This window comes from Thermobia domestica, chromosome 1 (genome assembly GCF_964235325.1).
Source record: "Thermobia domestica chromosome 1, izTheDome1.hap1.1, whole genome shotgun sequence".
NCBI lineage: Eukaryota > Metazoa > Arthropoda > Insecta > Zygentoma > Lepismatidae > Thermobia > Thermobia domestica.
The window spans coordinates 62,384,394-62,411,831 of NC_137454.1; the positions used below are offsets into that span (position 1 = coordinate 62,384,394).

General features: G+C 35.7%; 1 long non-coding RNA gene across 1 annotated transcript; it reads left to right on the forward strand.

Annotated features, from left to right (window-relative positions):
* The first annotated feature begins 4,615 nt into the window (after positions 1 to 4,615).
* On the forward strand, positions 4,616 to 19,113 carry LOC145685403 (uncharacterized). Its single transcript, XR_014131447.1, has 3 exons — positions 4,616 to 5,143; positions 8,847 to 8,941; positions 14,317 to 19,113. It is a non-coding gene; the product is annotated as an uncharacterized LOC145685403 (long non-coding RNA).
* Positions 19,114 to 27,438: the final 8,325 nt, after the last annotated feature.

Below are 27,438 nucleotides of genomic sequence, written 5' to 3' on the forward strand. Positions count from 1 at the left end.
AAGTAGATATTAACTTCAAAAATTTATTTCAGACAGTTCAATCGTTTTCCCATGATACAATCACAAACACGACAGACAACGTCGAAATCAGCATGGCAACAAAACATCCCCGCCACCTCTTTAAACTGGGAAATTTCAAAAAAAGCTGGCACATGTCTGCTTGTTTGTAATGAGGAGTCTATATACCAGGTTTCATGTTCCAAGTTTGAGGGGCTCGTGAGTTACGTGAGATTTTCTTTATAAAATTTGATCTCTGCATATCCTTGTAGGATACGCCCTCGAATCAAAATGATAAAAATCTATCTCGAAGTAGGTACTTAGTATGTTTCAAAATTCATTAATCATAAAACCAGTGTTGAATTCAGACTTTTGTACAAGGGGGCGCAAGAAAAAAAATTAAGGGGGTTCTGTTCTAGATTGCAATAGAGCGGCAGGAATCTGTCGCAACAAAACTTGCGACTTGTTATTGTTGTTCGGTTGCAATAACCAACATATTGCCATTTTTCACTAACGTTGTAAAGCATGTGTGCGCGTCTGTATCTAATTTTCAAACTTTTATTTAACTTCGACTTTATACGAGAACGCGGTTTGTTAATTAGAACAATTAGGTTGGGCAAAAGAAGAAACTAATTTTCTTTAAAAAAAAGGTATTTGCTTTTAAGACTTCTTATTTCCGAAACAAATAAGCAAAAAAAAAAAAAAAAATAAATAAATAAATAAATAAATAAAAATCAATGCATGTGTGTAGATATTTTAGGGGAAGCGCATATATATTATAAAGGAGCTCAACCCCCCTTGAACATGCCTGAATTCAACACTGCGTAAAACTGAAATATTTCATTTTTTGAAAACAAGTTATTAAAGCTTTGGTCGATTTTGGAATTTTTCTTTTTGAAGACTATATGAAATAGTATTAATCGTGCATTTTTTGATTGATACATCATCATTAGCATACGATAAATAAGACCCTTACAATCGAAACCAGAGGTGAGCGCGTAGCACTGAGCAATCACGCTCTTATTAGTAACTTGCCATTAATCATTGCCATCATCAGACATATTATTTGATAAAGGTAATGCCAAACCATAACAAAAACTATTTTCTTTGGTCACACATTGGACTTTTACTTAAAAGTTATGGATTACATCCCAAGCTAGAATTCTTTCAGTAATTTCAAAACGTGGATCTTTTTGTACTCAGAAAATAACTTAAGCTGGTAATATATATATATTGTGTATTGAGAACTGCTGCTGACCGATAATCGCTATATCTCCGAAACTTCTTTATGTACTAAAATGGAAGCCCTTCACGTAAGAGAGGTGACGTCCCTCGGCCATTACGCTGCTCGAGGAATTAAGGAGGAAGGAAGGAAGCGGTCTAGGACCGTTATATTAAGTGCCATCCCGGCATTTGTCTGGCGTGAATGAGGAAAACTGGCGTGAAGAAGCTTTTTCGACCGACTGCCTATTGCGAATCAAACCCGGGTCTCGGATTGCATCCGAGCTTTTAATGGTGACCCTCGTTGACTTGATTTCTAAGCCTAAATTTTAACCCTGAAAATGAAGCTTTTACACCTAACGATACATAAAAGAAACGGTAAGGAAGGATTTGGTATACACATCTCATTTTCGAAATGTTTAGAATTTGTTGACACCGATTCTAGAGGGCTCAAGTGTACTCACTGCATTGATTAAATCTGAAATTTGAAAATAAACTTTGGTAGACATTTGTTTTAGAAAGCAAGCAAGCAAGGTTTAGAGTAATAATAAAACATCCATAATATTTTACAATAATCTTAAAATATGCCTTTAATATAAATTTTACATTTCTAATTTCAATATTCTTTACTCAGGCATATCAGTAATTAAATGTGAACATGTTTCTTAATGGAATAATATTGTAATTCGAATATGTGAAAGATTGAAGACTTGGAATGTTTCTAAATGGAAGCTATTAAAGTGTGTTTGATTTGTAGTGACACGCACAGATACTGTGGAAACAACGTAACTTGAAGTAATGTTTTTCTGTAAATGTTTCATTAGTTTTTATTGGAACTTCAGCCTTCTTCAGGAAAGTATAAGAACATAAAAGGGTTATGAAAATCATAAAGAATCGCTCCAGTAATTTTCTTTTGATTTTTTTATCGCAGTTATTTCATTTAATCCTTTCGTCATTTTCCTGAGGAAATGTGAAGGTTTCAAACGGAAGCTAATACTGTAATTCAGATGTTTTCAGAAATTCAGATTCAAATAAATCGCGTTTTATTAAAAAATATAGTTTTGTGAAAGTAATTATAAAGCACAATAGATAATTATGATAAGACAGTTTATTATTTTGTTATTCACCATCGGGTGGCAATCATAATCTAAAATTTTATAATAATTCTCCTCTCCTTTCCTGGCCAGTATTGAAGAGGAATTCGCATCTCATAATGAAGAGATTACTACTAAGATTAAGAACAACAACTCGTAAACTTACAGAATATACTGTATTATGTGTTATAGTGTTCTGATAATTACATGAGATATTTAATAAGAGAATACTATAAATACCATATATTCTATAATTGACAATGCGAAATGCAGTTGTAATGTAATAAATGCCAAATATTGTTGTAATTCTATTTTTGCAACTATGTTCTAAATATTAAGTTCTGACTGACTGTTGTATTTGACTTTGTTATATTATACTGTTTGTTTCATTTATTAAAATACACCGTTGTAAACTATTACCAAATAAGTATGAATAATTTATTTATAAGCGAATATATGATTATGTTTAAATTGAATAAAATCTCTGTCTTTGATAAAGTACTTTATTCATTTTCGTTCCATTATTCTTAATGTTGTAACAATTTACAGAATTTAGAATGTTAGAATACATTACATTATACCTAATCTAGCCATAAAAACTGTTACAAACTTTTGACGCACGCTGTACATCCAGGGGAGGAGGAAAGAACCACCAGTGTGCTCACGGGAACCTTGAACCATTGTGTGCTTGTCTGTGAAAGAGGAAGCATTGAGCTTTAAGTGGAACCATGAAAGGGGGCGACTACGAAAATCGTGCTGTCGCGATAGAGTTACATAAAGTTGGATAATCTGGAAGTGACATTTTCAAGACGCTGCAAAAGCTCCAAATCAGTCATATATTTGTGCATCGCACAATTGAGCGCTTCAATAAAACCGGGACTGTAAAGGATCGTCCGAGAACGGATCATCCGCACAGTGTCAGGACTCCAGCAGCCACAAAAGCGGTGGCGGCTCGTGTGCGGAGAAATGCAACAAGGAATCAGGGTAACATGGTCCATGAAATGAACATTTCGAAACGGTCAATGTCCAAGTTTCTGTCCGAGGAGCTTGGACTACGGGCTTATTGCCGAGGCACAGAACATTACCATGACACACGCCTAAAGAAGCTGAGAGTGGTAAAATGTGGACATCTGCAGCGATACGCCCATAATGGTCGTCGGAAAATCCTCTTTACCGATGAGATTGAACAGTCGTTTAATCGATAGAACGATAGGGTGTATGCATCAACCTCTCAGAAAGGCCATAAAAAGATTCCAAATGTTCAGAGGGCCCAGCACCCCTCCTCAGTAATAGTGTGGTAGGAGGTGAGTTTTTCCGGTCCACCCAGCTGGTTTTTTTTTTTTTTTTTTTTTTTTTTTTTTTTTTTTTTTTTTTTTTTTTTTTTTTTTTTTGCTAAAATGGAATTAAAACCAGCGCCCGAGCGTACGGAAGTACCGTTTTGGAGCATATTGGGAAGAATTTAAGTGGCATATTATTTCACAACCAACTCTGAACCTTTCAGCAGGATTCTGCTCTGCCCACAAGGCCAGGTCAACTCAAGGGTGGCTTCAGCGTCATATCCCTGATTTCACTACATCTGAAGATTGGCCCAGTAGCAGTCCGGACCTCAACCCTCTGGACTACCGACTGTGGTCAGTGCTGGAGGGCATTCGTCTGCAAGAGGAGACACCCCACCGTTGACAGTTTAAAGGGTTCTTTGTTGGCAGTAGTGGCAGATTTTTCCTTGGATGTCATCCGTTCCGCCATAGACGAGTGACCACACAGACTGAAAGCCTCTGCCCATGCTAAAGGTAACCATTTCGATCACTGATTAGTGCTGTGTGTAGTGACTGCATGTAAGAACAACATAAGCAAAGCAAGTTAAAATCTCTCTCATGAATGTTTCGTTTTTCAGTTGTAACAGTATTTATGGCTAGACTAGGTATATGATTTAGTATAAAACAGTATCGAAAATAGAAATAGTAAATTGATGGTTTATGTTAGATTACACTGATGAAGAGTTCTTTTTCTTTATTAATTTTTGCTTTTAATGTAGCTACGAGGGTTGCACTGAAAGTTTCGGGATAAACAGAAAGACGATAATCAGAAAGCAAAAAAAAAAAAAAAAAATTCTTTTCAAATTATTCATCCTTAATGACAATACATTTGTTCATTCAAATAAAGCAATTGTTAATACGAGATATGCCACTCATCAATAGGTACTGACGAAGATGCATAAACTGTTCGTTTTTTACACCAGTGAATGCAAATAGGCCATTGTCTGAAACAGATAACATCAATACCCCGATAGCACAGAAGTTTTCCGTAAACTTGCCTATTGTTCGTCATACCAAATAATGTGAAAGTTTTCATTTTGTATATGCGGAAAATGCAATGCAAACTTGGAATGTTTGTGGCAAATTAAATATCATTTGCAATTTTTATGAAAGAGTAAATTTAATGCAAAAAATTTCATACAAATGTAGTTTCAAAACTTGGCAAAAGCAAACATTTGGCATTTTTCTGCAAATTTGCTTCCACCTATCTAGTGCGCTTGACAGTTTCAATTCAAACTTTGAATGTCTTAGCAAATTAAATATTATTTTCAAGTTTTATGTTATAGCAAATTTCATTCAGCAAATTATATACAGATGTAGTTTCAACAATTTGCGACTACAAACTTTTGGCAAGTTGTCTTCAAGCTACCTACCCACAATTCACTGCGCTTGGGAGTTTCACGAAAGAGACGTCATATGTTTGTTTTCTTTATGTGTTGCGGCGTGTGAGTGCTGTTGGACGAGTTCCTGGACATCAAAACATTGAAAGAGAGAGAGAGAGAGCTGTACAAATTGGTAAGTGCACAGTAATAGTTAAATATTCTTTTATTTTGTATAAAATAAAAATGTTACAGGAGTAAATGTGAATTATACGATGTTCGTGTAGCGCTTGCTAGTGAATCGAGTCGGACCTTTCAATCTGATAGCGCGAAAGGTTTATTGGATGCAAATATTTTACTCTTTATTTTACTTACCTTTAGAACATTTACAAGTAGAATTGATTGATTTCTGTGTGAAGAACTTAACATGATGTGAAAACAATGATTTAATGCACAAAGTGACGTGCAGGTTTACTTTTGGCACACCACACGAAATAATTGTTGAAAAATTGATACTTTCATTGGTTTCCTTCATATTGTATCCTAAAAGATTTCGCTAGGTTATATTTGAAAATATCTCACTATGAATAGATAAAATTCAAGGAGGCCACCAGAAGTAATTGTTGAAAAGTTACGATTCTTTTTCGATTTCCATATAAATACGCCTTCGTGGTGTATGACAAGAACTACAGTCCAAAAACACAACCAGCCTGTCCTAAATGACCACAAAAGCACGAGTGCCATCTAACCGAGCCAGAGCGGTGCAATGCTGGTGTGCCTGCGCGGGGTACGTCCGTGGGAAGTGGGCGCGTCAATGATCATGGGTATACGCGTAAGCGAGGGTAGTAAACCTAAATGGGTTTTGGCAAAGATACGAATTTGAATAGAACTTGTCATGGTGTCATACTAGTAACGCTCCACATATAAACATAATATACAGCTTCTGTACACTGTGCAGAAGAACACCGCCGCGCCTGTGGAAAATAACATGTAATAGAGTCATCTTTCATATACACTCAGTTATTTTATCGAGTGACGCGGTGGCTCAGTGGTAGAGTGTTCACATCCGGTGCTTGGGGTCCCTTGTTCGATCCAGCTCGCGCCGTGTGGACTGTGGTGCTGGTGGGTTTTCTCGGGGTTCTCACGTTTCCTCTCACATTCTTCGTTCCACCATTTCACTCATCTCTCATCACCCTCTCCTTTAGCCTAACCGACATAAACGTGGGACGTAAAACTTAAAGATTTCATTTCTGTTTTTTCAGTTATTTTAGCACAGAATTGTGCTTTGGTCCAGGTCTTAGAAAAATGTAAATCTGGTCCTGACAATTACACACGACACAGGGAGAAATATCAGATTAAACTGACGAACGTAATTTTGGCAAATACAACCATGTTAATAAATATTGCTAAACGCGCGAAGAATATTGAAGGTAGATTGTACCACTGATTTAAATAATTTGCATATTGTTTTCCTGTAAAGCATTTTTACAGCGCATCTTAAGTTTTTTAGGCATCTTTAGTCTATACAATTAATTGCAGGGTACGAAGAGAGCAAAGCAGCTGCTGGATAGTGAACTTTCGCCAATTATATTCTTGAAAAAAAAAAATAAATTAAATAAAATGAAATATTTTGCTTTTAGTCTCACGGTTATGCCAGCTATGCTCAAGGTGACGGTGATGATGAGAAATGAATAAAATGACGGAATGAAGAAAGAGGGAGGAAACGTGAGAATCCCGAGAAAACTCTCACACAAGGTGTTTGTCCACCATAAAGCTCACTTGGCGCTAGCTGGGATCGAACTAGGGACCCCATGCACCAGAGTGAATGCTCTACCACTTAGCTACCGCGGCCTATTACACTTTTGTTCATAAGCAGACTGTTCAATTCATTGTGTTGCAAAGTTGAAGGGGGGGGATCTGAGGTGTCCCGTATTCTCATGGAGAAAATATGACAGGTTTATTTACGCTGTAAGATGTTAATTTCATGTAAGAAATTTTAAAACATTTATTTATTTCATACAACATGAATTGTATCTTTGTTTTAAATTAATAGACCCCTTTTGGTATTCATATTTGGCGAACGTCAGTCAGGCTTCTGGATGACTTGATCTACATTTGTTCATTTCTCTGCCGAGGTCCTTCATGGCTAAGCCGTTAGTGTACGCATCTTCGGCGTGGGTGATCTGGGTTTGCTTCCCGGAGGGAGCTCATGTGGTTCGGATTCCACTTTAATCAGTAGGTCCCGTCTCACATAGCCTCGCTGCTGAAAGGGACGTTAAACACAAAATCAACTCAATTCCTTTGTCTGCCTCTACCACACACACTACAGGGTACAATTTTCGGATTTTTAAGTTAAAATTTTCAGAGTACACGTACGCGACACTCTAAATTTCCCGTATAGATTTTGGCGGCATACGAACGTAAAATGTCAAAATGGCGGCCATTTTTTCAAAACAGCTAGTATCTACGCTACGAAGCGCAATTTTCAGTCTTTTACGTTGAAATTTTGACGGTGGAAGCACAAGATATGCTAAATTTGCTGTATAGATTTTCTCGGCGATTGAATGTAAAATTTCAAAAAGGCAGTGAGTAGAAAATTGCTGCAAGTTGTGACAATGACAATCTTGAAATATAAATAACATTTTAACACTTTTATCCCAAAGACATTGAAATATTTCGAAAAAAACGATTAAACCCGAAAAAACCCATATGGGCCCAGGTGTGTTGGGCTTTTTCAAAAAAGCCCGGGTTTTTTCAAACCCTGGTTTAAAAATACTGAATTATACAAAATAATCCGCGGTTAGTACTAGTTACATATATTTTAATATAAGGTGTATGAAAATGCGGTATCCATAAAAGTGCTAGTAGTTTGAATTAAATTTATAGTGTGGAAACTTGTTTCAATACTTGAAATACATAGTCGTTATATTAAGTATTGGAATTTTAAAATGCGCGGATTTGTGTCGTGTCACATAGACTTTTACTTTTTTTTTTTTTTTTTTTAAAAAATAGTAATATAGAATTAGTCTTTAGTTAAGTAAATAATGATAATTTTTTACGACTTCGCACAATAAACCTTAAACGTCATTTGTGTTTATATTGTAAAAATAAATTGCGGAATTCTCATAAAGGAAACGGACCAGAATATATTAAATTGCAGCATACGTTCCATATGTTTAGAATTTTCTTTGAGAACTTGAATTTGGAGGTTTTCGTAATGCACACCATGGGCCATAATATAAACATTTTCTCCAGTTTTTAATGGTAAATGTAATGTTTTTAGGTTTGATACCCTGAGAGAATCCTACCACACAATCAGAAAAGGGGGATAAAAGGAGCTTATAATATTAAATGCTTTTCGTTTCAGATTAAATACTTTTAGTTTCTGCCCATTCAAGTGTAATGAGGCAAACTGCTCAATCGAGGCCTTTTAAAACTGAAAATAGGTCTATTTCTCGTGGTTTGTTTCTAGTGTTTTGTTTTAATGAATGCATTTTATAACATTTAACCTATTGCACTTTGTTGTACGTTTACTTTGGAACGCAAGATATTTTATAGAGGATACTGTTGTTGAAATGTTGCAGTGTGCGAAGCACTACAAGTGACGAGTCTAGGAGAAAAAAAACTTTTTTTCAATTTTTTTACAATTCGAAATCTGAAAGTGACCGAAGTTGAGTCATCTTTTGATATGAAGGTTTTTTGGTGTTGAATATCAAAGCAATCCTAGTAACGCTCACTTTGGTCTTCTTATCCGGCTAGACTCTTTGCATTTGACGACTGCTGTGGTATTTGAAAAGTGTCGGACAAGGCAACCACTATGTTCAAATAATGTGTGTAAAAATTAGAATAAACCATTTGATGTTTAACATTTTGATCAAAAATATTCTTTTTCAATGCAGATGCTGTTATGAAATCACATCCCAACACAACCCAAGATTTAATAAAGAAATATACAAGGATTTGTGAATCAAGCCAAAACGAGGTTAACTCGAAGGTGAGTAAGCAATTTTACGTTCAAGTATCACTCGGTTATTTCATTACAGGTATAATTTATTAGTTCATTGTTTGATGTTGTGTTCACTCGAGGTGCACACAATCTCGAAAGTCGAAAACCCCGGCACGCCGTATGCTTTCTTCATTTGTCACTTTGTTAAACGAAGGTTAGAGACAAAAGACGACAACCAATCAGAGTCGATTTTACAAATTGACCGAAGTTTACTTAAACGAGGTTTACTGAACTTCGATTTTCAATGGTGCAACAAAAGTCCGGGAACCACGTTTAAACTTGAAAGTTTAATTTTGAACGCTTGTTTAAACTTCGTTGGTGCACACGGCTGCGAGACTTAACCATGAACGTTGTTGGTGCAACAGACATTTACACCGAGCTTGGTTATGACCCTCGTTCAACAGTTGAACTTCGTTGGTGCACACGGCCATTACAGCCGTGTGCACCAACGAAGTTTAAACGAGCGTTCACTTAAACGCGTTCAACATTAACCCCTTCAGTGCTTTAATTTTCAGATGCGAACCGCTGTAAAAAGTGAAGTTTTTTTCGAGAACTTTGGATGTTGATTCTAAATCTGTTTCAGAATTACTTACATCAGAATCACTAATTAATAACTCTTCCTCGATGTCAGCATGGTTGAAATATCGTTTTGAAGCCATTACTGTGCTGTCTGCTCTCAAACAAAACAAGAATGAAAACTGTATTTGACGAAGCACAAACTCTTTCTTTCTTCCTCTTCTTTTAATTAAGCAACAATTGAAACCAGCTGAGCGCAAACTCGCTAAATATTGTCGGGATAACATTACTCATACTATGGGCAAGTATATTCGCCATACGCAATACAAAGTAGCCAAAGCAAAATGAAAGCATATATATACGCCATTCGCACCGCAGGTGTGTTTTGAAGACACGAGTTAACTCGCCACCCACACTGAAGGAGTTGAACTTTCAAGTTTAAACGTGGTTCTCGGATCTTCGTTGCACCATTGGAAATCGAAGTTCAGTAAACCTCGTTTAAGTAAACTTCGGTCAATTTGTAAAATCGACTCTGATTGGTTGTCATCTTTTGTCTCTAACCTTCGTTTAACAAAGTAACAAATGAAGAAAGCATACCGCGTGCCGGAGTTCTCGACTCTCTAGATCGTGTGCATCTCGACTGGACATAATCAAAGAATGGACTAATAAATTATACCTTTAATAAAATAAGCGAGTAATACTTGGTGTTGCAATATTGGTAGTAGATTTTAGATTAGATTGTAGCGTGTAGTTTTATACGAATCCATAGTGTAAGTAGTAGTACTAGTAGTAGTAGGAAAGGGTTAGAGGTCCGCAGGGGTTCGTTGGGTTCTGTTCTCCGTGCAGTTTTACTATACGTTTACACGTCCATTTTATGTCGAGAACTGAACCCAACTAACCCCTGCGGGGCTTCTGACTTTTTCCTACTACTACTTATACTATGGATACGTATAGTAAAACTGCACGTTGTTCTCGACATAAAACGGACAAATTAAAGACGTCTGCAATTTTTTCCATATATTTTACAATCTGTGGATCCTATAGCCCCTATAGTAACACTGCACCATAAAGATTACACTAAACTTATAACAAAGAACAAATATGTGAATCTATATGGACCAGTGGTGATTTCATGAATTGACCGGGGGGAACTTCTCCGCGAGAACCATGAAATTCCCTCATGACCATATCCTATAGGTCAATGTTCCATTAAGGGGGTCCATGTCTTTGACACCACTTGTTTCTATTGATTTTCGTTTGATTACATAATATAACGTTATATTAGTTTGGTTAGATTAGCTTAGGTCTGGTTAGCTTAAGGGAGTCCAGTGTAGTTTTGGACCCCCTTAACGGAACATTGACCATCCTATCATCCTCAATGTGGATTCCTAGTACATTTCATCCCCAGTATATTAAAATTCGCCACCACTAGAAAATAAAAAATAAATAAAAAAAAATTCTGGAATCCACTGTTGGGGAAAATTGATTCAACAGTTATCCATATTTCATCGTGAAAATGTTATTCTAATGCCTTTAACATTCTTTTCCCTGTTGGTGTTTGCCTACAATTCCTAGTTAGCGTAGGTAAAGTTGAGGAGCTCTACCATTTATTCTTTCCATTTATGAGCTAACGACTTCTGCATTTTTAGTTTCTCACCTGTCCACCAGCTACGCACACATTTAAAATATGTTTGCAAACTTATATATTATAAATACAACAAGTGCAAAAACCACGCACGAATCTGTGCTAAATGGCCAAAACAACCGAAGTTTGTATCTATTCCGATTCGAAGCAGGGCAGAATTTGAGGGATCGCTCGTGATTTTCTCCGCGAAAGCAGGCACATTAGCGATGGTGGTGTGTGCATAAGAAAATACCACTGGTTAAAATATCACCCTCCTGTTTTGCGGTGCAATTTCTCAAAAAACATTCGTTACACATGTAAGTAATCCGTGATTATAGAAACAGCGTTAAAATGTATTGTTCATAATTATGCAATTATAATGCAAAACTAGTTTGTAGTGATCACCTACTACAAATTGGTAGGTATTTTTTGTACTAATTTGCTCATCACTCCAGCATATGGTTCTACCGAATTTCGACGGTTTTTTTTTTTTTTTTTTTTTTTTTTTTTTTTTTTTTTTTTTACATTTCCAGGTTAGATTAGAGCTTTCTTTTACCAGAGCATGCACTAAATGAAGAGCGCCATTACTTTAGGATGGATCAGTAACGAATAAATAAAGTGTGGACGTATAGCATAAAAACTACTGTGTATAAAACACAAACCAAGTTATGCTAGGTGGCCACTAAAAAGCACGAATGCTATCTAACCTAGTTAGAGTAGGAGCGCAGTAGGGAGCCCCAAGCGTTTGCGTCCATAGGGAGCAGGCGCGTAAGCACGGGGTATGTACATAAACGAAGATAGTGGAAGAGCACACTTACATATACTATAATTTCTTTATCACTAATAATTAACTTCAATATGCTGTGATAGATGGTAATTACTTATATTCACATTTTCATTCCTTCATGAAAGATATTTCACGTCGTTTTTTACCTATAAATTTTCTATTTGGTAGAACTGCCTGCTGAAGTGAACCATTAATTTCCTTACACCATGGCAAATTTGCCTGTTCACTACGGCCGCACCTCGAATATAGCCGAGCAGCTTCACCTTGGCGTAAACCGTAATAGGTTCAAATATAGCTTGTAATGAGTAGTTTGCGAAGTTTGGTACGTGGTTTTGAGACGTGTGACTTTCACTAAGTTTCTATGTGTCTTATACAATTGTACGCAATTGGTTGATAACACTCTAGGAATAACTGGGTAATGAGTTTTACGAGGAATAACTGGATGAGAAATAAACCACATATACTTTTTTTTTTTTTTAATCAGCTCATAGAATTTTCGACAATGAATTTTCTAAACAATTTTCCAGTAAAGGTTAACCTTAGGAGGGCATAAAAGTTATGTCTATAAATACAGTATTTTTTTTTCTTTTTTTGTCAAAACTCCATGCAAATAGCATAAAAATCCTTATCCAATTATTTATCGTAAAACTTATTATCTAGTTATTCCTCAAGTGGTATTAACTTGTGCGTACAATTGTATAAGACACATACAAACTTAGCTTCATATAATGAAAGCCACACGTCTCAAAATTACGCACCAAACTTTGGAAGCTGCTCGTAACAAGCTATTTTTTAACCTATTACGGTTCGAAGGTGAAGCTGGAGGGCTATAGTCGAGGTGTGTATACCTGTAAGCAAATTAAGGGTGAACTCGAGCAGACGGTTCTACCAAATAGAAATTTCATAGGTAAAATACGACGTGAAATATTTTTCATGAAGGAATGAGTGTGAATATAAGTAATTACCATCTATCACAGCATATTGAAATGAATTATTAGTAATAAAGAAATTATTGTATGTGTAAGTGTGCTCTTTCACTGTCCTCGTTTATACGTATACCCGGTTGTTGACGCGCCTGCTCCCTATGTATGCAACCGATCGCTATCGTTCGGGCCTCCCTACTGCACTCCTACTTTAACTCTGTTAGATAGCATTTGTGTTTTTTGGTGGCCACGTAGCACAAGTTAGTTCGTGTTTTATACATAGTAGTTTTCATAGTTCAACATAGGTGCTATAGTTGAAAAAAAGAGAAATAAAGTAATGCTCTCCAAGACTATACAACAAATGAAAAATGTTTAAAGCGAATAGTGTCCCTCACGAAACGTTAAGAAAAATTGTTGTTTTCGAAAATGTTCAAAAAAAAAAGCATGATGTTTTTAAAAACTGAAAGCTATATTGTTCCTTATGAAAGGCTAAGAAAATTGCTTGCTCGATTATTCACCAAATCAGGAATCACTTTTAAAAATCGGGTACTGAAGTTCATAGTCCTCCTTACAATTCGAGTCTTGTGAGGCAGCAATTCAACTCTTTGCTTGTGTTTGTTCTAAAATTCCTGCAATCATTAGCATTAAAGTAAATGATTTTAATGTACAACATACATGTCATCATGAACCAAAAGTACAAGAGAAGTCTTATTATCTTTCGAAAATTTGACATACAACGTTTGTATATTTAAAATCACAAATTGGGATAACAAAGAATCTCGAGGGTCCCATGTGCTACCTTCAGTTGTATGAGGATTCCAAAGTCTTATGGCCATTGAATCACAATTCAGTGATATAAAATCTCAGCCCGAACTGTTGGACTTTAACTAAATTTGGTGCGAAGGTATATCTTGAAGAGTAAGTTATGGAGAAAAAGAGAATTTTGGCCAGGTCGCCATCTTGAATGAAATAGGGCCGCCAGTCAATATACGATTAGAAAGTGCCTAGCGCGAACAACTAAGGCTAGAGAAGCGGAATTCGCTATCATGGTATATCATGAACAGTAGTTTGCGGAAAATTACAAAGTATTAAACAATTCGCAATCTTGAGTTTATGACCACCGAAAGTGGATCATTAGGTATAGGTTACATTAAAAACACGATCCAAAATAGCGGGAAAACGTATATGAAAAAGCTGCACAGGCTGAAGCGCTGGAGCTAGAGAAACGAAATTTGTTCTGATGATTGTATCATGAAGAGTAGTTTATGAAACAATTGCGAAATTTTCAAAACGATACCGTTTTTAATGGAAAATGAGCACCAAGTATCGGAAGCAAACTGAAATCATCGGAAGCCATACAACGTACGTGATTTATTCTGTAGACATAAAACTGCCATCCGTGGTCCTCAGATATTTCCTTGTCTATACGTGAGAAATTGATTCTCGTCTTAATATCATGTTGATAATCGAATGTTATAGCGCAAATGCATAAGTTTTTGAATTTTCATTTCAGAGAAGGCAGAAGCAGAAGTACTCCAGTTTCCTTGGATGAGAGCAGAAACACCACTCGAGTTCCAATGGATGAGAGTGGAAGTGCTACTCGAGTTTCATTTGAGGAAAGCGGAAGCACTATTCGAGTTACTCTGGATGAGAGAGCATCCTTATCTGGAGGTGGCACTCACAGTAGCACAGTCTCAGTTTCCAACGGAAGAACAGTGATGGCGAAAAGTGGTGATAGGTCTGTTTTGAGTTTGTAGTTTTTGTTGGGTGCTATGTTGAAGGAAAGTTGCACATAATGAAGTGAGAGTTGTTTAGCTTGCATGCGTATGAAACAAGACCTATAACTAAACTTAAGACTTTGTTCATATATGGTTGAAACCGCATGGTGATAAGTCTGTTTTGTACATTTAGTTTTTCTTTTTTTTTTTTTTGTGCTAATTTTGAAGGAGAGTTACACAAAGTGAGAGTCGTTTAGCTTGTATGCGTAACGGAAGAACAGTGATTACGAAATATTTGTAACTATTTGTAAGAAGTAATCCGAACAACTTAAGACTTGTTTATATATGGTTGAAACCGCACACGGTTGATAGATCTGCTTTGTACATTTAGTTTTTGTTAGGTGATAATCAAGGAAAGTTGCTCATAATGAAAAGAGAGTCGTTTAGCTTGTATGCATATGAAACAAGAGTTAATGTTTACCATCAGGGTAGTTATCAACAAAGATGCATTGTACATAGTTTCCAGTAATCTAACTGTTTTGTTCATCCACGAGATAATTTGCAGCATCTGTGCTGTAGGTAGTGTGCTATATTATGAACTGAAAGATCAACATCATTCAAATACCACATTCACTATGCTTTATATATATACAAACTCGTATTACTTCCGTGAAATTCATATAATTATATTAAATTTTGACAAAATGGTCGTATGGTATTTTGTGAGCTGGTCAATGATATCGGCAGAGAACTGGGTTTATAAATCTATCAGTTGGTATGACTCAAGCGGCTTGTAACTGCTAAGAAAAGTTACCCCCAAAAATATTCACCTGTTTTTCGAAATAAAGTAATTAGCATGAAAAGGGTGTAAAGTGTGAAGTATTTTTATAATTGAGTATGTAGGGAAACTGCATGGTACGAATGGATTTTTAGGTATATTGTACTCACCTCACGGACCTGGTTTTTGACAGCATCGACCAAAGCATGAAGACCGGCAAATAATGGTTAAAAACCACAATGTAGTGTTTTATAGTTTGTGACCTCGGTTCCAGATAAAAAACTGAGAAATGGAGAATTTTAACGTGTAGCAAAATATTCCTCACCAGATGAACTTCCTACCTCAAATCGCCTTCGAATTTGCACCAAGCATGGCGAGCATATATAAAACACAACCGGATGTTTTTGTTTCTCAATATAAGATAGTATTTAGCTGAAGTAACTTGATTCAAATAAGAATTTTGAAAATGAATCCTGTATCGTGTAGATGCTATGCAACCAGTTTGTGTGAGTGATGACTGGGTCGCTTCTCGATCAAGTGTGTGTCTATACGCCAGATATTGGCACACGTTTGTTTCTGGATGCATGTTCCGATAGTTCGGGGGGAAAGCTTCCGGGTGTGTTCTATCTCTGCTTGATGCGAAATCAGGTTGATTTGAGATATGAAGAAGGCAGAGTTCGAAATTTTGATATTTTCTTCCATTTTCGCACGATTTTCAAACTCAAAAAAGGTGGGAAGCGTTGTGAATAGGCTTCAGATACTGGCATCTGGTACTAAGTATTTTTATATATACACAACAACTTACTTTTCTCAACTTTTTTTTTCTATAAAACAGTTTTTGTTAATCTCCTTATGCATTCTGTAATATGATCACTGAGTATTGTTATAGTTTGTAGTACATTGTCATTCTAAAGTCAAAATCAAGCAATAAATATATAATGCCCTTTATTTACCGTATAGTATTTTTTTAATGTTTCATCCTAATCTTCTTAGTTATTTTTATCTGCTTGTTCTCACACATTCTAATGCGGTTGTGCCATTACCATGATTTTTACTGTTTTTTTTTCGACATGACAATTTAGAAAAGGCTTAATCCTTTGTTCTTGGAGCCATCTGGATGCCGCCATGTTTATTTATGCATTTGGAAGTGTCTGTTTTCCCTTGTGCATTATCTTCGAGTATAATGTGTTGTTATTGGATAATTTGTCGTCAATTGCTACTTTGCTGAGTGATTGTGCAGCCGACTTTGTGAAATTTTGGATTAAAATGTACAGGTCAAATTTATTAGATTTGTTTCAATGACTCGCTTTTAAGTGGAAATCTCCCTACGAGGAACCAGAGAAACTTTCCGTGTCCATTACAAGAGTAAGTGATGGAATAAACGTTGATGTAACCTTCAGAAATATTCAGGTTTAGGCGTTTTCTATTTTTTTTTTAAGTATTTATGTATACACATATATAAATTATATGACGTTAAAATAGTCGTTAATAAGTTACTTCTTATTTTATGAACAAGAAAAGTGCAGCTGGAAGGTATCAAACTATCTTCTATATTTGCTCTCTTCAAAAGGATGTGGGCTGATAAGGGTCATTTTTCGCCCATCGAACACCGGAAAAATGTAAAGTGTCTATAGAGGCTAGATACATTCTGTTCTCTCATAAGTCGAAAGACACACTACCAAAATAAATTGATCCTCATATCAAAACTTACACAGCGTCATATTATTATGAGTTTGGTTTATTTAGGTTCATCGAATCCTTCTTACTACAAGCCTATGTCAACGACAGCAAACATTGTCAAAATGACGCAAAACTACTACTTTTTTGGCACTAATTTCTATGACTTATTTTCTTTCTCACATATCTATTATAACATATCTTCCAATATATAGACATTGCAAACTTGTCTGAATCGGACTCTTCATTTTTCCGTTATTCGATGGCGAAAAATTACCCTTATCAGCCCATGTCGTTTGATATTTTTATATAGTTGTACTAGTTTCAAGACAATTGCTGCAAATTTTGATTAAGATATGTAGAAAAATTCTGAAACTAGTGAGGTACAAGTCAGAATATAAACTGCTTGGGATCTAAAAACTATTAAAGCATACGAAACACAATGTCTCATTCCGATTACATTTAGACAGAACCTGGAAATAATGAAAAATATCTTCTAAACGTCACAGGTGATTACTCCATGTATGCAACCGGAATGGTAGATTGTGTTTTCTGTTTTAATAATATTAAATCGCAAGCAGTTATTATTTTGACTTAAACCTCGATCACTAGTTTCAGAATTTTGATACATATTTTAGCCTTATACCAAATTGCAACAAACAATACCTTCTAAATTTGCTACAAACAATGCCTTATACATTTGCTACAAACAATACCTTATAAATTTGCTACAAACATTACCTTCTAAATTTGCTACAAACATTACCTTATAAATTTGCACCAAATATTACTTTATAAATTTGCAGCAAACATTACCTGATACATTTGCAGCAAACATGATCTTGCGATCGTAAAAACACTTTCTGCAATGTTGCTGCAAACCTTTTAATATTTTTACCAAATTTATCAGCTCATTTTCAGAAATTTTGTCAAAGAAAATTTGCACAAAATATTTGCAGCAAAGTCCTGGCAAACTTTCTTGCTGTGCAGTCGCAAACATTTCGTTTGTATTGGCAAATGTTTTCGTTTTCTGAGGCAACTTTGCTGCAAACTCAGCCAGCGTCAACTTCGTTATTTGCATTGAACTTTCGGCAAATTTTCTCATTTGAAAAGGCAAGTTTTTTGCAAACTTTTTAGTTTGCCTCTGCAAATTTTTAAACATTTTTAAAAACTTTTCTGTGCTATCTGGGTAGCGTATGAAGAGGATTCTGTTTGTACACTACAACTAATTATATCCGCTTCAGCCGAAACAGTTTCGTCACAAGTACCACTAGCCACTGGAACTTCCTTAAGCAAGTTTCTAACTTTCCACCAACAATTTGTACAGAGATAATTCACTTCCGCTACAAAACAGAAAGATTTCTCAAGCGAACCACGCAAGTAACTTATGGACTGTGACTCCATTTGACCTCCAATGGCTCGTTTCCGTTTGCCTCGAAACCATTTTTCACATACTCCACAGTCCACACCCTCATGGCTGAACACTCGCCATTCTCACAACAAATATTGCAAACAATTGTACGAAACGAATCAGCGATAGAATATCCTCGTTAACTGATGGTCATATCATAGCAATATCATTCCGAAATGGTCACTCTCAGATATATATACATATATATGTATATAAAATAGACGCAAAATGCTATAAACAGACACTATGAACATTCTGTATCATTCTGATATAAATGAGCGATACCACAAATGCAATTCGCAGTAAGTACCGTAATTAGCCGCTATGCTGTCTATTGGTGATTTTCGTGCTCCAGGTTATTACGCTTGCACTATCCTCTCTCCCTACAGTAGCTATAGACTATGCTGCTGCGATGATGATGTTGCTGATCTGGTTGTATTCTGCCCAACGGTAGGTCTTTGATCCGAAGGTTCTTGTCGAAAGACGAACTCACAGGAACATTATTTTCTGCGACATATTATTCCATATGCCGCAAGTAAGCATTCTCGATTTCTCACTTTTCTCTGGCACAGTAGTCGGAAACTATAAAAGTCTCCACCGTCGTTTTTTAACCATTATTTGCCGGTGTTTATGCTTTACACACGGCCTAAAATCCAACTTCCTAGGCTGAACCCAAGGTACCTAAAATAATCCATTTGTCACATGTAATCTCCCATATATTACATTATAAAATGCTTTGATATTTTGCCCCTGTCTGCCATGATAATTACTTTATTTCGGAAACTATACTTTTTCATGATTTGTCAGCTCCATACCTTCTTGATAGCACCAGAGTTTTGCAAAAATTCGACACTTCAATTTTGAGCTCCTTATGTCAAGGGGTCCTTTGGTAAATATTCTATAGGGCCCAAATATATATTTCTGAAAATTTGATGGGTCCTGTTTATCGCCTTCTACAGGTAAGAATTGTCAAAAATATAAACGTAAGCAGTACGTCGTACCAAGTAGTAGATTATTGACCTAATTAGCTTTTTGAAGTTTTATCACGTTATGTTGTTATAAGGTTGAATACAAGGGTCTATTCTCTTTTATAGGACATGGGTACATTGATGCTCAAATTTTGGAAGGATATATAGGATTGTCCCTTATATCTAGGAATTGTCAGAAAATACAATTTGGTAAATGTTCTCTAGGACACGATATATAATTCTTTAAATTTGGATGGCCCAGCTTAACCCTTCTGTGGATGAAAAAATTGTCAAATATTAGTATTGTCACATGGTTGGTTATTCATTTAATTTTTATCTTCTTTGATGAGGCTTTAATGAACTTCCACATATGGTTAAGTACAGGGGTCTGTTTTCTTTTATAGGACATAGGTACATATGCATATACGTTTGACAGTGAGTACTGTTGACTTCGTTTAAGATTGTGCTGGACTCCCTTCCTTATTTGGTGAAATAAAGATTTAAAAAAAAAAAAAAAAAAAAACCTTAACAACGAAAAATCATAGCTACCTTTAACAATTATAGCCTATTGGTGATTCAGTTATCCTATACACCAGAAACGGGAAAATTGAAAAGAAAAAAACAGGAGATTTTTCGATTTTTTTTTTTTTTGAAATTTTTGTTTCTTTCTGGCCCGGGCCTGGTTTTACGTAAGGATCTGAATATTCTTAAAAAGACACATTGTTATGTACATAATACGTGTGCAAAATTTCATCATCTTATCTTGAAAACTGAGATCGGGAGAAATTTTTGAAAGTGACCCATTTTTCATATATATACTTCAAAAATGTACTGCGTCATTCCTATTTGACCTAGAGTCATTGTTCAAACGCCATTTTCCTTAGTATAACGATCCCTTTCTAACGCTACCACTCACATGTTGTATCATACATCTGAACCGGAGAATTAGGGAAAAACCTGGATTAAAAAAAAAAAAAACACCAAAACACTTTGCACCTCTGGCTCAGGCCTGCGTTGACATAGGGATCTGAATTTTTTCTAAAAATACATTGTTATGTACATAGGGGAGATCGACCAAAAATGGCATTCATTGACTTTATGTTTGAATATTTCCTCAGAATAAGTTTAAAACTTTCTCTTTTCTTTTTCTTTTTTTGTGAATAGTTCTTTGGAATGTATAAGTATTGGCGTGGAGATCGGTTAGATTGTTAATTGTTAAAATCCTTAATTTTTAGATTTTTAAAAAAGGTTCCGAAAGTCCATTTTGGCTGGGTAGGCATGGTAAAATGGCATAATACCTTGCTTCTATTAAACATATAAACAGGGCCGGAGTTAGGTGGTGCGGGGCCCGATTGGGAACATTTTCCGGGGCTCCAGGTTTACAACTAACTTGCACCAAGGTCTGTAGAACCTATATATATATATATATATATATATATATATATATATATATATATATATATATATATATATATATATATATATATATACAGTGGACAATTTATCTGGAACATCCAAGATAACGGAGAAACCAGAAGATGGAGAAAAGCGAAACTTCGCATGAAGCAACTTTAAGAAGGAGGGCATCGTTTTACGTATTAAACAACACCACTAGTGATGAGCGCAAGAGTCTTGGTCATGGGCGGCGATTAGGGGGGCAAAGGGGGGAAGTTGCCCCCTCACTTTTTTGAAGTGACCCATTAATGTATATCATTTGGAAATATAAAGTTATTGTATGTATTACTGGTTCCTAGAAAAACTGATGTCATATAATATTTTCCGTTACGTGAGTACCTATTGGTTGTCTTCCCGCGGAGTTATGAAAGCTGAACAAATTACGTTTTACTTGCCACGGAAAATTGCCCAAAATTAACGTATTTTAGCTCCACAATTCTAGCGTACTTTCATTTCTTCTTACAAGGGCTCAATATGTTAGTAAGCCGCTTTGAAACTAATTGAGATAACATTTCGCAAAAAGAAAGAAAGAAAGGAAAAGTTTTTCACAAGTTATGGCATTTATTCCAAAGTTGGGCGTCCGCTTTCGTCAAGTTTTTTCGCTGTTATCTCCTTTCCACACTTTCTGCAATTTGTTATTAGGTTCATTAATTCGTGCTCTTCACAAATTTTTAAAAGATTTTGCTCGTTATCAACGTATTGCTTCACAAATGTTAAAACTGCTAGTTTATTGCCCTTGTACATTCGCCATGTTGATAACATAAATGGTCGTTTCTTTCCCACAATGCAACTGTTCAGTTACCTTGCGCCAAGTAGTTCCCTCCGCTTGCCGTATAGTCCCATGTTTATAACCGCTTATATATAACAAATAAACAGATTTTTTTGGGACTCTTATATATTATCAAGAACACAAAGGATCAAATTATCCATATCTTTCCTGTCAATTTTAAAAATTTCGCTGGAAACGGACGCCCAACTTTGGAATTTAACCCCAAGTTATTCTTTAATTGCACAAAAATTGAGTTCCTGAAATGTCTTTTCTTCTTTCTAATAGTAAGGAATATTGATTAAAAAGAGAATCACAAGAAACAACTTCTATCTTTTGTATTGTTTTGCAGTGTAATATACTAGTGAAGTGATGTGTTTAGGGGTGTATGAGTGTATATACAACTAAATTTAGTGAATTCAACAGAATTCTAGATTCTAGGATTATTTTGTATAATTGGAGTGTGGAATAATTCTAAGATTGTTGAGTTTTGATGTATTCCAAGAAAGTGAAAACTGCATCTAATGGCAATGAACATGTTTCGGGAAGCTGCAAATGTATTTCTTCAAATGTCGTAGCATATGCTTGTAGTATTTACTGTCTTTCTAAGAGTAATAACCTACATTTAACAGCATGTGTAGAATTAAACATAGAAGATGTTCATTAATCCCCAGTTTCAATATAACTTTTGCAAAACAAGGCTCATTATTCATCATTATGATTAATATTATCCTTTATATTTACTTGTTTTGCGAATTTGTTATTAAATATTTAGATCATACAATTTTCCAGACAGAATTTTAAGATGTTCATGAGCAATGAATCAAATTTCTTCTTACACCTTCGTTGTATAAGAGTACAACGGGCTAGTACCTAGTTGCGTTTCTCTTGTGAATTTACTTAATAAAATATGTGTAGCATTTTAACTGAAGAAGATAGTATCCTATTAGTTATACAACCTTTCGTCAAACGAAGTATTAGCATCAACTAGGAAAACCAACATTGTTATACAAATATTCAGATCATGTCTTGCCCCCCCCCACTTTTAATGTCCAATCGCCGCCACTGGTCTTGGTCTTGCAGTTTTTGCAAGAGTCTTGCATGCAACATCAAGACCAAGACCAAGACCAGAAATCCCGATGCAAGACCAAGACCAAGACCAAGACTCTTGCGCGAGAGTCTTGCACAAGTACCGGCTCGGTGGTAGAGTAGTCAGGTGTGGTTATACGGGTCCCTGGTTGGATCCTAGCTTGCGCCATGGGAAACTTTCGGTGGGCAAACACCGTGTGCGTGGGTTTTCTCGGGGTTTTTCTGTTTCCTCCTACTTTCTTCATCCCACCATTTCATTTATTTCCCATCATTACCCTCTCCCTTAGCCTCGATGCATAACGTGGGACGTAAACCTCGATATTTCGTTTCGTTTCAAAACATATTACTCGCTTTTTCACGAATCTTTGCAGCCCTTGTAAACAATGCAGACGACAGTGTGCAAATGTTGCCAACTAACAGACTAGAAAGTTTATAGAAAACCTCGAACTAACAAGTTAAGAAACAAACCGAAGAGCGGGAGATTGAAAATGAAATGGCATGGACTTCTGATATATTACCAGGATGCATTTTCTTTCTCATGAATCTTTGAAGTAGCATATAAATATAGACACAGAACACTAGGAAGCATGGCTACCCGCAATAAGGAAGGGGGAAAGGGGATGTTGCCTCCCTTTGTTTTAAAAGGTTTTTGGAAGTGCATGTAAAGACATACTAATTTGCTTACTTAAATGTTGTAACACTTAATATATTCATTTAAATACTACAATATCTGGTATTATACATTATTTACTGTAGGTAAAAAGCATACGCGCGTAAATAACTGTTGTTTTACTTGATGTATTATGTGTCCTCGTGTATCAAAATATTGTGTATTCGCGACTGAGTTTGTGTGTCGGTCTTTTGTCCTCCCCTGGAATCGGTACTTTACCCCCTTGAAAAAGTCCTGTGGATGTCCATGCCTGGAAGCCGGGCTGAAAAATCTCTTAAATTTTCCCTGTAACTGCAAATCATGGCTAATCGTGGTTGACCATAAATCCTCGTCCTTTGATATCAGGGAGTTCTCATTAATGGTTCAAAATGTTCAATCTATCACTACTAAATTTTATTTAGCCTGCCCATAGCGTCAAGGAATAACATGGAAAATTAGAATCAGAACTATTGGATCTTACTATGTTCTCTAGTCTCTGTTGTCTTACTATGCTTATTAGCCTGACTAGCAGATCTACTAAAACATATGCTCTTTACTCATGTCCATTTCAAGACTCTTTCGGATCACTACGTAACTCTCAAGTAGAGGCAAGAGAACATGTGGATCAAATAATTGTTCATTAAAAAAAAAAAAAAAAAAAAAAAAAAAAAAAAAAAAAGCGAAAGAGTTTATTTATTGAATCTATTAAATTTTAGTATCCCTTGAAGATTTTTTCAGATATTTTGTTACTCCTGAGAACGGACAATCATTCTTGCGACTCTTAAATGTTCATTTAACTCTTAACGTACCAAGCCTAACTCGTCAACGTTGTTTACCAAGCTGGGGTCTTCTGGCGACCCCAAGTATTATTTTAATTTCTCAACATAGTATTGCACTGAAATTATTATTTTTTGGATGTCTAAAAGCATACCTAAGTTAAATGTGCATGGTTGACATCAAATATGTTTACTTTAACAATAATCAGTTTTTCGTACAATTTTATACTTTTGTGTTCGTAAATCTGAAATACAAGTTTAACAATGGAGCTTCTACATTTTCAAGTATGTTTTTATTGTTTGTATTTTTTTAACGAACGCATTGTTGATCTAATTATGTAATAGATAGTATATGCCAAACGGATGCAGGACACACATAAAAATCCAGAATAAATTGATTCTTATAGTTGCAGGAGTATCACCACATATCACTCTCTGGGGTCCCTACAGGGCATGTTAAGGGTTAAACCCGATCGTTCTTTTAATCGATATGCGAATTATAACCAGGGGTAAAAGTGTGGAGGAATGCGGGAGAACGCCATCCCCGACCTCGAAAAAATATGTACGGCGTCCCTCAGTTCCTAAAAAATTAAAATGGGCAAGGATAGGCGGGTGGACGGCGTGACTTCATGCCGCTTGCTACCGTCCCCCTACCTTTTCAGATCCACTTTTACCCCTGATTATAACACAGAATTAACATCAGACGTTACGATACTTCGAATCGGTGAAATAGCTTTTATCTTTCTTTCTTACTTATCTTTAAAATAATAGGCCTACAACTTTTTATATCCAATTATCCGAAGTATAATGCATTTAATGTATTAATTAGAAATTTAGTACAAGGGCTCAGTTTTTCTTTTGGGTAACATAATGGACATTTGCAGCCCAGTTCTCTGAAACTGACTAAACAGTCTGACTACGATTTAAAAAAAAAAAAAACGAAAAAAATTAGAAGTGAGCAACACTGACAATGAGCCAAATGACCATTATTCTTCCATAAGAAAATAGTCCCCAAGAAATTCCACTTGTTCAACCTAGGTAGCAATTATTGTATTTTTAAATCACACTAAGAACATTTTAGTTTCAATTAAAAGCACATCTCTACATGTGGATTGATATCTTACACAAAAATATTAAATTTAACAAGAAAACAGCTACAACCACTGACAAATACGCAGAGCGCGCGCTATAGTTGATGATGGTCATGCAGGCAGGAAGGTTACCAGTGAAGGATTACATGCACGTGCAGAAGCAGAAATATTGCGGGAAACAGACGAAGCATTTTCTCCTGCACCAATCACTGAATACTCGTGGGCGGAGTGATACAAATTGAGTTACGCGGTTTGTTTTTGAAGGGTGCCAAATGCAGCATTGAACATTGGTAATACCGTACACCTTAGGTGTCGACTATATGGGTATAGCCTTGGCTCCGAGACTCAAGCATTCGTTGGAAATGTTTAAGAGTCTTCAACCCGGCGAAATTAAAATACCGCTAATTTTACAGTAATTATGTGATATCTTAAAATAGATAAAAGATAATCGAAATGTGGAACAAGAGCGCCCTACACAATATTATTTTACATGAGAAACCGTTATCGCGACTCACTTATCTGCTTTCGATTTCGAGCCATGTTGAAAATCGGCATTTATTTTCGCGTTTCTAAACATCTGAAAACGGAAAGCCACTAGGTAACTTGTGATAACGGTACCTCACGCAAAATAATATTGTCTAGGGCGCTCTTGTCCCATATTTCAATTATCTTTTACCTATTTGAAGATATCACATAATTACTATAAAATTAGCGGTATTTTAATTTCGCCGGGATGAAGACTCTTAATGTGTGCTCATAAAATTAATATCGAAATAACATTTTCATAACATTGACAAAAACTTAGTACATATGACCGCAAGTTTGATTTAATGGGCGGATGCTTATACGTTGAATAACTGTTTATCAATATAACTTTTAGCCTTCTTAGGTATACGACACATCGAGGATTGAGCGATATAACATTATACTACAACAATAAATCTATATTATAAAATTGAAAGTGACTATTTTTGTGACTTGTAATCTCTTGAACCACCTGACCAATCTCGATCAAATTTTCAACATAGATGGAGTTTGGGCCAGGGAGTCAGGGCCGTCAGGATACTAATGAGGGCGGTGGACAAGTCTACTAAAAGGGCGCCCATACAAACGGGAATAATTTATATATATATATATATATATATATATATATATATATATATATATATATATATATATATATATATATATATATATATATATATATATATATATATAGAGAGAGAGAGAGAGAGAGAGAGAGAGAGACTTTGAAAGAAAGTGTGGATGCCATTTTATATCAAAATCACCACCAAATTTGTTTTAGTGTTAATGTAAATAGCTAACCTCGAATCGAAATCCTCTTTACTACAGAAAAACTTTTTAGTTCCTGTAATAACATTTCTCTCAAGTAAAAAGAAGCTAAATGTATCAACAACTTAATATAGCACGCCTATGGACGCAGGAGGCTCATTGCCGCGTTTACAAAAGCTCTCCATTGATTTCTGTCCTTAGAAAACTGAACCCAGTTTCTACTTTATATTTCAGTCTCTGCGAGAACCATTTTAATATTGTCCCCCCATCTGCGCCTCGGTCTTCCTAACGGTCATTGGATTTCCAGTTACAACTTCGAAAGCGTTTCTAATTTCTTCCATTCTGGGTACATAACCTGACCATTTGAGCCTCCTAGACTTGATGACCCTAACAATGTTTGGTAAACGGTATAAAATTATGCAGTTTCTCGTTATGAAGTTTCCGCCTTTCCCCATTCCTGCTCCTTTTGGAGTTCGAATATCGGTGTAAGAATCTTGTTTTCAAATACTTTCAGTCTGCGATTTTCCCTCAGAGTCAGTGATCATGTTTCGCAACCATACAGCACATCATATATGATTATCGTTTTATATTTTGAGCTACAAATTCCTCAACAGAATTAGCGACAACAAAAGATTTTCAACTGAATAATAGCACGAGATCCCTGCTTTCAGTTGTCATCAATTTTTTTAGTGATTATGGTTTTGGTGTGTTAATAATGATCCTAGATATTTGAAAGTATCCACTTTGTCGAAAGAAAATATTGTTTGGTATTTTAACGCATCCATAAAATGCAGTATTGCGACCCCGACAAACTTCCATTTATTTAGTTTTCTCTGCATTTACTTTTAAGCCCATATCTCTGCAAGTGTTAAGCAACATTTCTGCATTCCTTTCTATTGTTCTATCATCCCCTATTAAATTTACATAAGCAGCATACGCCATAACCTGGCAAATACAATTCAGC